The following is a 9,988-nucleotide window of genomic DNA, read 5'->3' on the forward strand; positions in this document are numbered from 1 at the left end:
GAAGTCAGTTAGGGGTCCTACCCTTATCTTCCACTCACTGACCGAGTTTGGTGAAAGCATCAATTCAATGACTCTAAAGAATACCTTTTAAGAGTTGATGCTTATTTACACACTTTAGGAAGTTTTCTAAAGGTGTGCAGGAAACAATATAGGGAACGGGAATTGAAGACAAAATGCTCTGATCGAGACTGAGTTGACACATAACAGCAAGGAATTCACTTCTCAGCAGAAGAAATAATGTTTTAGTTCTTTACTTTTTGGAATTGTTGTCAAAGGGGGAGAAGACTAATGTATGGGGGAGAAGACTAATGTATGGGGGAGAAGACTGATGACAGGAGGAGAGCATTTCAGCAATCTGAGCAATCAATCACACCAATCCGAATCTGAATCATTAGGTCAAATCAATTGGTTTTGCCATCAATGCCAAAGGGGGAAATTGTTGGCATTATAACAGACAAAGGAAGATTGTTGGCATTTCAATAAGGATATTGAGAAGGTTGTTGATGATTATGGATATAACTAATTAAGGATGTTTGTTGTCTTAATATTATTATTTTGTCATTGATGTCAAGAAATTGATTTTCTAATTTAGTATGATGTTGCCATATCTTAAGAAGTATGTTTTGAAGAGGATTAAGATGTCGGTAAAAGACACAGAAAGAATGTGATGAATAAGGGGAGAAATAAGTTATTCAATGGGCAACTATTACCGAGTTAGACAATGATGAGATCATGATGTTTAGATTGTTTTGATATCCTACATATGTTGTTGATTGTAAGGTTAATACTATACTACGTTACCGAGCAAAGAACCTAGTCGATAAACCCTGAGGAACCTAGTCAGTAAACCCTAAGGTTATTGCTATCGGTTAATGAAGGCGGAATGTCTACCGAGTGAAGTTTAGTATTTATCGAGTTGCAACCGAGTAATAACAGAATGCATTAAATGATTAAAAGTGTTATTTAATGAAGGAAGCTGATGAGCTGGAACTGATTAAATGATTGGTATGCCGTGCATGAAGTTTCTTAAAGAATCTATGGCAAAGGAAAATCAGCAGGAAGATCTACAGCGCAGATTGAACCGCAATACCCTAGCATAAGTTCCAAGAAATGTATGCAAGTTCCAAGGCGAGGTAAAATGTTTTCAGATCGAAGGATACATTGAACCTGGTCAAGTTTGAAGATTTGATGGCTATGATTGATCATGGGAAATGTGATCAAGGAGATTAAGCGGTTAGTAAATTGTTTATAAATAAGGAACTGTTGATAAACAATGTATGCAGGCAAGTGTAAGCACAGGGATGCTACATAGTGTTCACCGAGCACAGAAGCTTGAAGACCTGTTTTGATAACAGAGTATAGAGCCCAGCAGAAGGACAAGATAAGTCCTATGACTAGATTGTATTGAGCAAATAAGAATCTGCTTTAGCATTTTTAGATGTGAAGTTGCAGATAGATTTTTATTACTGTTATTTTGTAAAGTGCCAGAAAATCTCTTAACCGAGTGGACTTAACAGTCTTATTCGTAAATCCTTTTGCAAGGTGACATTCTGATTGAGTGTTTGAAATCCTTTGACAAGGTCACTTCTAACAAGGTGAAGATCCTAACAGATCTGAGGGAAATCCCTTAACCGGGTCACATCTAGCAATGTGTTTGTAATCTTTAACAGGATTTGCTTTTAACCGAGCATACTCTAGAAGAGTATATTTCTTAGTGGGTCCGAAATCCCACAGTGGTTTTTCCCTATTTGGGTTTCCACGTTAAATCTAGTGTTATGAGTGTTATGATGATTATATGCTTATGAGTTTGAATGTTTGGTAGTTTTGGTTATATTACTGAAGTATAAGTTACCGAGGTTGAATCCGTTGTTTTTATGGAAGATTAAGTTTGTATGATTCTCCCCCCCCGCTCTCATCTTGTTAGCTTGGCATCTATACTAAACATTTAGTATTAGAACTATCAATATAGACGTAGATCAGGCAATCTACAAGTTGCTTCTCATATTAATCTTAATGAATGTATAACAAAAATAACTCAAGCTTCTTAACAATTTGCAAAATATTCTAAAATCTCTAAGTGGACCACAAATCATCAATTTGGGACCCTTACAAATGAATCCAACTTCTCAATTTATAGAAAATCTCTGCCCTATTATCTAGGAAATAAACCTACCCTAAATTAAGAACTAGAGCTAGGAGTCGCAGTTAACTTGGAAGTTTCTGCCTTCACACTCACTTAACAACTACGAAATGGGGACTGCATGAGCACTACGAAAACCATGTTGGGTGAGCCACGTTTTTGTAGTCATGCAAAATTTCTCTCAAAATTGGAACAGCTACGTTTATTCTTTATTTCTTGGTAAAATCTTTATAATTATCAACTATACATGCAAGTGCTTGAATTGGAGGATCGGCTACGTGCTTAACTCTAAAAATACATATCTTCAAAACTTCATCTGCATGCGTTCTCCCCTCCTCTAACTCCTTCTTTGTGTCTGCCACCTCCTGACACCGAGTAATCAAATGTGTATACTTGTCCATGAGGGTGAGATCAAACTAGGTCGAGGGTCCTAGGTGTTGCGCCTCATATGCATCCCACTGATCCAAAACTTGTTGATGCTCCATTATTCCTGTATTAGCTAATCTGAGGCCAAAGGGTCCTAGCATATCCTTTACAAAACTCTCATACGACAAAATTTCCCTGAGGAGAGGGTCCTGAATCTCCATTATACCCTTGATATACTGTTGAAGCAATTCAATATTCAACTCCAATATGTACACATATGACTGCAAGTTTTCATAACTGTCACCCCCTAAAAGGTCCCCCTCCATAACCTTCTCTTCCCCTAGCTGCAATATCTTTTTCAAAATTTGGAATTGTTTATTGAAAATGTTCGACTTTCGTTCCCATTGCGTGGAACAGGAAGCCAAAGCTCTACCTGTCTGTACCGCCTTACGATGTATCTCCACAGTATCTTGCAAAAATAATCTTATCTTGGTTGCATTTACTTGAGCCCATGACTTGGCTGCAACAGCCACTCATCTCACCTCCATTAATGCTTTTACTTCTTCCTCTGCTAGCAATGAGGTAAAAGGCAGGTCATCAGCACAAGTCCGAGGGTTTGCTCATTTCAATTAGCAGTTGCTTATATTGCCCTAGTTGTGCTTTGAGCTTCATGTTGGAAGTATGCTCCTTCTCTACACGCCCTCTGACGACACTCATGGCTAACTCCAAAGTATCTAGCTCCCCCCACTTGGTTTGTTTGCCCAAATTTATCTGAGATATTTGGTATTTGGGGGAAGATTTTCCCTCGGATTGGGATGGAACTGTCACATCTGCAATCACTTCACCGGAACCAATTTTTGATAGATGATGAACAGTTTTCAGCTTCTTAACCTTTGGTGGCTCCTCGGTGATTACTTGTTGTAGAGTGACCTTAGGGAGCTCTGCTTTTCTCTTTTTCTTCCCAAAGTTAAACTTCGTCCATTGCGGTATATCTTCATCCTTGTCACCTTGATGTGACACTATATCCACAGTCATAACATGGACCTCTGCCTGTTCCTCTACTTCGTCTCTCACTTCTGTTTCTGTTTGCCCAAGGTCTTGAGGTGGGATAATTTGACAGGCTAGTTTGGTTTGGAGAGCCTATTGCTTTTGTAACTCTCCTAGTTTGCCACTGACCTCCTCATTAAATGCCATCTCTTCCCCACCTGCCTCTATTTCACCTCGCTCGGCTGCTATATCCTTGAGGAGGTCCTCTTGATCTTGAGGCGTTAGCACTAGTCTTTCATTCAATAGGTCTTCTGCCTCATCCCCTTCTTGCTCGCCTTCTAGTTGTCATTGTTTCTTAAGATCTTCTTCCTCCTGATCTAAATCCGACTCGATGTTTCTAACTTTCATTTCTTCAGTGGTAGACCTGAAGCCTTGCACTTCAGGCTGCCCTACGGGTATATTGACTGGTGGTTGTACACAGGCGTTGGTGCTTGGAGCATGTGTGGCATTTGTTGAAGGTGCCTGAGTAGGTATATCCTCACTAATTTCTATATCTTCTTCTTTCTCTTGGGTACCCTCTCCTGCAATCTACCCTATAGTCATCCTTGGTAGAAGAACTTTGGCAAGTGGTACTGCTCCCAATCCATCGGTCACTCCCAGGTCCGCTGCCTTCTTTAAAAATTCAGACTGCCTCATCTTTTCTTAGAGTTTCTTGATTAAGTCCTCAGTACTTTTTTTAGGTTTGTCCTCCTCATCTGGATCGGTGGACGTATTTTGCCTCGAGGTTGACCTTGTCTTCCGAGCGTACTCCTTATGGCCCCTTGATTGAGGTACCCCTAAAGTGGACTCCTTCTATTTCGCCTTTGAGACACTGGGCCTTACCCTCTGGCCTAACCATTGCTTGGTCCTATTGATGACCACTTGAGAAACTTTTTCCATATTTGTGTCTTCATTTGCAGACCACTTTATTGGGGAGAGGGGCCTTTTATCTATCCCTAATTCCCTATAAACTGGATCAAGTAAGTCCCCGTCATCCCTAAGGTCTTTAGGGAGGTTAGTCTCAATTCCGAAATCTCTTACCTGTGGCACAGATAACCTATTATAGCTCTTCTCCCTAACCTCAAAATTGTCTTGCAGGTTGGCCCAAAAGTCCTCCAAGCTGGGCTTGTGCCCCTCATGTGCCTTAGGCATAGCTTGTTTAAGTTTCTCGTAGGGATCATAAAACTCCCTAGCATGATCATACTCCTTCAAGTTCAAATCTTGAAGCTCTTGTTCTGCTAATTTTGCTACTTGTATCTTAGAACATGCAAAGTACCCAATAGATACTAAGAAATCGATACCTGCTTTGTGTTTTGATGACAAAAGTGACTGGAGGCCCACAAGATGCCTTACATACTCTAGAAAAATTATCCTATCATTGCAATATCGAGACAGCAACATTGGGTTCCCTATGAATCTGCTAACCCTGGTGTAAGTGGAGCGTGGGTTTTGGATGAACCAACATGCCCACTCTCGGATGATAGCCATGGCCTCTAAGCTAATCCGATATCCTGCATCCCCTATCAATTTGATTATTATTGGGAAAACGAAGGCATCATTAACTCTCTTGAAATGAGCCTTTGCATTGGCTAGAGTGAGTTGGGAGTAATACTCCCATACCTTCTTTTGTCCTTCCTCCTCTCCCAATTGACCTTCTACTTGTAGCCCTGGAAACTTTCCACCTCTAGCAGCTACCCAGATGATGTATGATGTGAAAAAGAACTTTTGGGTATGTTGAACTTCTTTCATCTGTTTGCAGATATTGTCGGAGAGGATCTGCAGCCAATCAAAGTATTGTTTCCCTATTAAAATAGTGCTCATGAATTGGAACATCTAGGGATGAAAATGCTTGCAATCCGACTTGCCAAAGGCCCTGCTAAGCATAATGATTAAGTTTCTTTGGGGTTCTTTGAAATCCGCCCTCAGGATCTCCATTGCCTTGAGACCTATCTTTCTTTCTTCTTCCAAACAATTTTTATTCATGTGCCTCTTACTGGCTGATATTTTGTCATTCCATGCCCTTAAGGCCTCTTCTTCTGTTAATAGAAATATCTCCTCTCTAGTTGGGATGCCAAAAACCAACCCGAGCAAGTCAAGAGACAAGTCTATGACTATTTTTCCTTGTGCATCCGTGCACTTTCTAGTCTCTGGGTTATAAAATGGGGCAATGGTCATTATGAACTCCGATGCCTGCAATGACTGTGGAAAGACAGTAGCTTCAACTAGGCCCGATCTCTTGATTCTCCTATGGAGGGCCTCCAGGCTAGGTTTGTCTAATTGAGCCTTGATATCCTCAATTTCTATGTGGCCGGTTTCGGTATCTATGACCCATCTAACTTGATCATCTAACTTTGAAGCATAGACCTGTCCTTGATAATGATATTTCATGGTGGTTGGGAGTCTATCAATTTCTTTGCCTCTTTTGCTAGAGGATGAGTCCATCTAACCACTCGAACTTGCAATCAGAAAACAAATCCTCAGTCTTTGATAATAATCATAAAATTTGATTTACTTCGGGACTTCTAGGGTCCCAGGGTCCTAGGTTGTGCACAAAAGGAATCCCAGAACTCCAGGGGTCCAGGGTTTCAGGTTCATTGAACAAGAGCCACCCAGAACTCCGGGGTTCCGGGTTACTCGAACGGGAGCCACCCAGAACTCTGGGGTTCCAGGTTACTCGAACGGGAGCCACCTGGAACTTTGGGGTTTCGAGTTAGGTCAAGGCAACTACCCAAAACTCCAAGGTTCCAGGGTCCGGGTGGGAAAACTAGGGCACGCAAAAGAAAACAAGAAACAAACAAAAAAACCTAACAACCAACAAAAAGAACGATGAGGAAAGAAAATCTAATCTATAAACCACCAAAATGGGCAAGAAAAATCACCAACCTGGTGAATCGAAATGCCCGAAAACACCAAGGAAAGCTCGAAAGTCCAGAGGTTCGCAACTTGGAGCTAGGGAGGAGTTCTGAATGCACAAATGAACTTTAAAAGTTCAGCATCCCTATTTATACCTCTTCCCAATCTCATCCGTACAAAGGCTTTAAACACGACCTCGGGACTCCGGAGTTCCGAGGCAGAAGACTCAAAACCTCGACGCTCTGGGACTCTGGATTTCCGAGGTCAAAAACCAAAGAAAACAAAGGGACCTCGAGACTCCGGGACTCTGGAGTTCCGAGGTCAAAAAGCAAAAAAAAGGGGGGAAAAGCAAAGAAAAGACAAAAGGGACCCAAATTTCGACGCAAGGAGACTAATGGGGAAATAGATATGCAAGGCATAACAAGTCAATTTGCCAGTTTATTGCTTTGATTCTTAAAGCATTGTGACTCATCTGATGAATACGAAAATATTGAATGAAACCTTGAGGGTTGTTGAACAAACCACTACAAGCGGCTTAGCTAGTAGCCACTCTTTTTGAAATATATAAACAATTTTTGGAGGCACCAACCTCACTTGTTGTGGTAGGAGATCTTGTATATATAGTCCAACCTTTATAAATTTACCACATTAAAAGTTACACAATATTTCCATCAAACAATCTTCTTAAAATATTACTATGCAAGAAGCTCCTCATATCTAGTAGAAATAAATTAAAATAATTTCCACAAAGGAGTCCAAGAGGGAACAAGGCCACAAGACACTAAAAAGAAAATTAAAAAGCTCATTATATATACCTCCACCTCATAGGAGAAAATTGTTGAAGTTGAGAAAGAAATGGAACAATTAAATTCTCACATTTTTATTACTAGATTGAGTGTGTATCTCCAACAAGGTTCATGAAAAGTGTATCTCCAACAAACTTCAATTTCATCATACTAGATTGTGTTGTGAAGGCTTACATGAGCTTCACAACCCAGTCTCTTTATTCTAACAAAATTATCTCTATAGAACTACTACCAATCCAATTAGGATTTCTCTTAATTTCACAAGTTTTCCTTTTTATCCAATGGCAATAACTATATCTTCTTTTATCTACTATTAATGTTCAACCTACTTCACCTAACACAAATTTTTGTAATGTTATTGCCATCTGTGTACTGCTTATAGTTATCACTCCTTGAGTACTACTTATCATTCCCAAGTGTGTGACCTAGATCAACACCTTGTAAACTTCCAAATATTCTAATGGATGATAACAAATTCAATGGTGTTGCATGTCTAGTAGAATCTCTTTGTATCATGCTCATAAAACACCTTGATGGTATCTAATTTATTCAATGGAAATCTCACATTACACAACAATTTCCACTCCTAATAGCATCCCTTCAAATTACTCTAGACTCCTAGTCTAACAAAAAACAATTCTACGGCATGCCCATCCCTAATGTCCATTTATCATTTTACCTTCATATCCTAGAAAATCCTATAAAATAATGATAAAAAATGCAATTTATTCATACAATATGTGTGAAGCCAAAAATACTATAATTACATATGATCCCCCTAAATATATATAAAATGAGTGAAATGAGAACATAGGTGTGGACTTTAACCTCCTTTGTAAGTGGGATGTGTCCATAATGTATCAATATATGCATAATATAAGTGAAGTGAGACTAAAAGGTGAAACCCTCTACGTGAATACTTACATAGTGTGAATAGGACTCTTTTAGGTAAACTAAAAGATAACTAACTTGAAAATGTCACTATTTACATTAATGAAAAAAATATTTCATAAAAGATAACTAATTTGATAATGTCACTATTTACATTAATGAAAAGAATATTCCATAAAACACTTGTTACCTTCTGACCACCTTAATCCATGCTATGTGAATGTTCTAAATATGGATAAAGTTGTGAAAACTTTCTATGGCTATCTCTTTGATTTTGAGATTTTATTAGATACTTTTTATATTTAAACCAACACACGTACAACGCATGTTCATCTATCAATATAATTCAATGCATGTCAATTATGTGTAAAAAAAATCCATGTGTCAAATATATTTTTTTTGTTTTCTTACTAATATCATATAGCATTTAAAAAGAAAAGAATTTAAAAATCATTTTTTAATGTTTTTCTTATGAGAAAACTCAACATCATTCTTCATGTGTTCAAGAAAAATTTTACATACAAATTTATACTTTTAGATATGTTTATACACATGTTAGTTAAATGATTTTTTGATTAATGGTGAAATCAAATGTTCATTAAAAGTTTAACAAGAATTTAAAGTGTTATTAAATGTAAACCCTATTACATTTAGAACAAACGATGAGAAAATCACTTCTTCACAGTAAATATATATATATGAATTGGACACCTTGAAAAAGTAATGGTATATATATATATATGAATTGGACACCTTGAAAAAGTAATGGAAATTCAAAGTATTCATCTCTAATGACAACTATTTCATTAGGAATTGTTTCCAATAATCTAATTTTATTTATTTATTCGCACAACGTCCAATAAATCACTCTCATTTCTGTGAAGAAATCATTTCCTTACCTTATTTGCATATAAAAAGTGGCAACTTAAGTTCAACCTCCTTTCTAATATTATCCCCTTCCAGATCAATTAACAAATGTGCATATATTCCAAATCAAATAACATACATATAAGTCGAAGAGCTCGGTGTATATAACTCAAAACAAATTTAAGCTTTGGATTCGTACACTATATCAAATCATGTAAAGAAAATTGAAAACCCTAAATAACGTCTTGATTGTGTTCCCTGGATCAAGTTTTCCAAATATCATTCGCAATTAATACCACAAACCCCCAAAAACCCTACACAAAATACGATGCACCAAGCAAACAACCTTCCATCTGAATATAGATACCAAAAGGAATAATCCTTATGAGCGAAGAGGAGAATTGACCTATTCATGAATTCATTTAGTAAATTCCTTTAAATTGTTAAACCAATTTTCTTAACAACTCACCGTTGCATTGGAGCACAATATTTAATATCTTATGGTAATTGCTAGCAACATTTAAGAATCGTTGATTTTGCAGACTGTGTTGAAGCCCATGGAAACACTGGTAAATTAGGGCTGCAGGATGTTCATTTCAGTTTTGTTCCTAAAGAAATATACTCCCCTTACCAATTTAGTAAGATGAGCTTTGAGATCCATTGCCTAAATTGACAAGTTTGGAAGTACATGAATTAAGGTTTGCCATTGGCTGTTGAGAGTTCGTCATAACATTGAATGAAGCATTTCTTTAGAGAATGTTTCTCAGAATATAGATCAAAGCTTACTTGAATCTCCATGCTGACTTCTTGGCAAAAACTCGATTTAAAATTTTGATATTTTTGTTATTAAGTCAACCTTCTTGCTTGATTACATTGGGCAATTGAATTGTTCATCCCTGTCCTAATTTGATCCTCAAGCATGTTTATTCAAACATCTTCTACATGTTGGATTCTTTCAAATTCCATGAACCAATAGTAAGTCCATTTAGAAAAATTGTTTCCCTTTTACAGTAGCATAGCTTCCTAGATATCCTCGTTA

The sequence above is a fragment of the Cryptomeria japonica genome, chromosome 7, assembly GCF_030272615.1.
Source record: "Cryptomeria japonica chromosome 7, Sugi_1.0, whole genome shotgun sequence".
Lineage (NCBI taxonomy): Eukaryota > Viridiplantae > Streptophyta > Pinopsida > Cupressales > Cupressaceae > Cryptomeria > Cryptomeria japonica.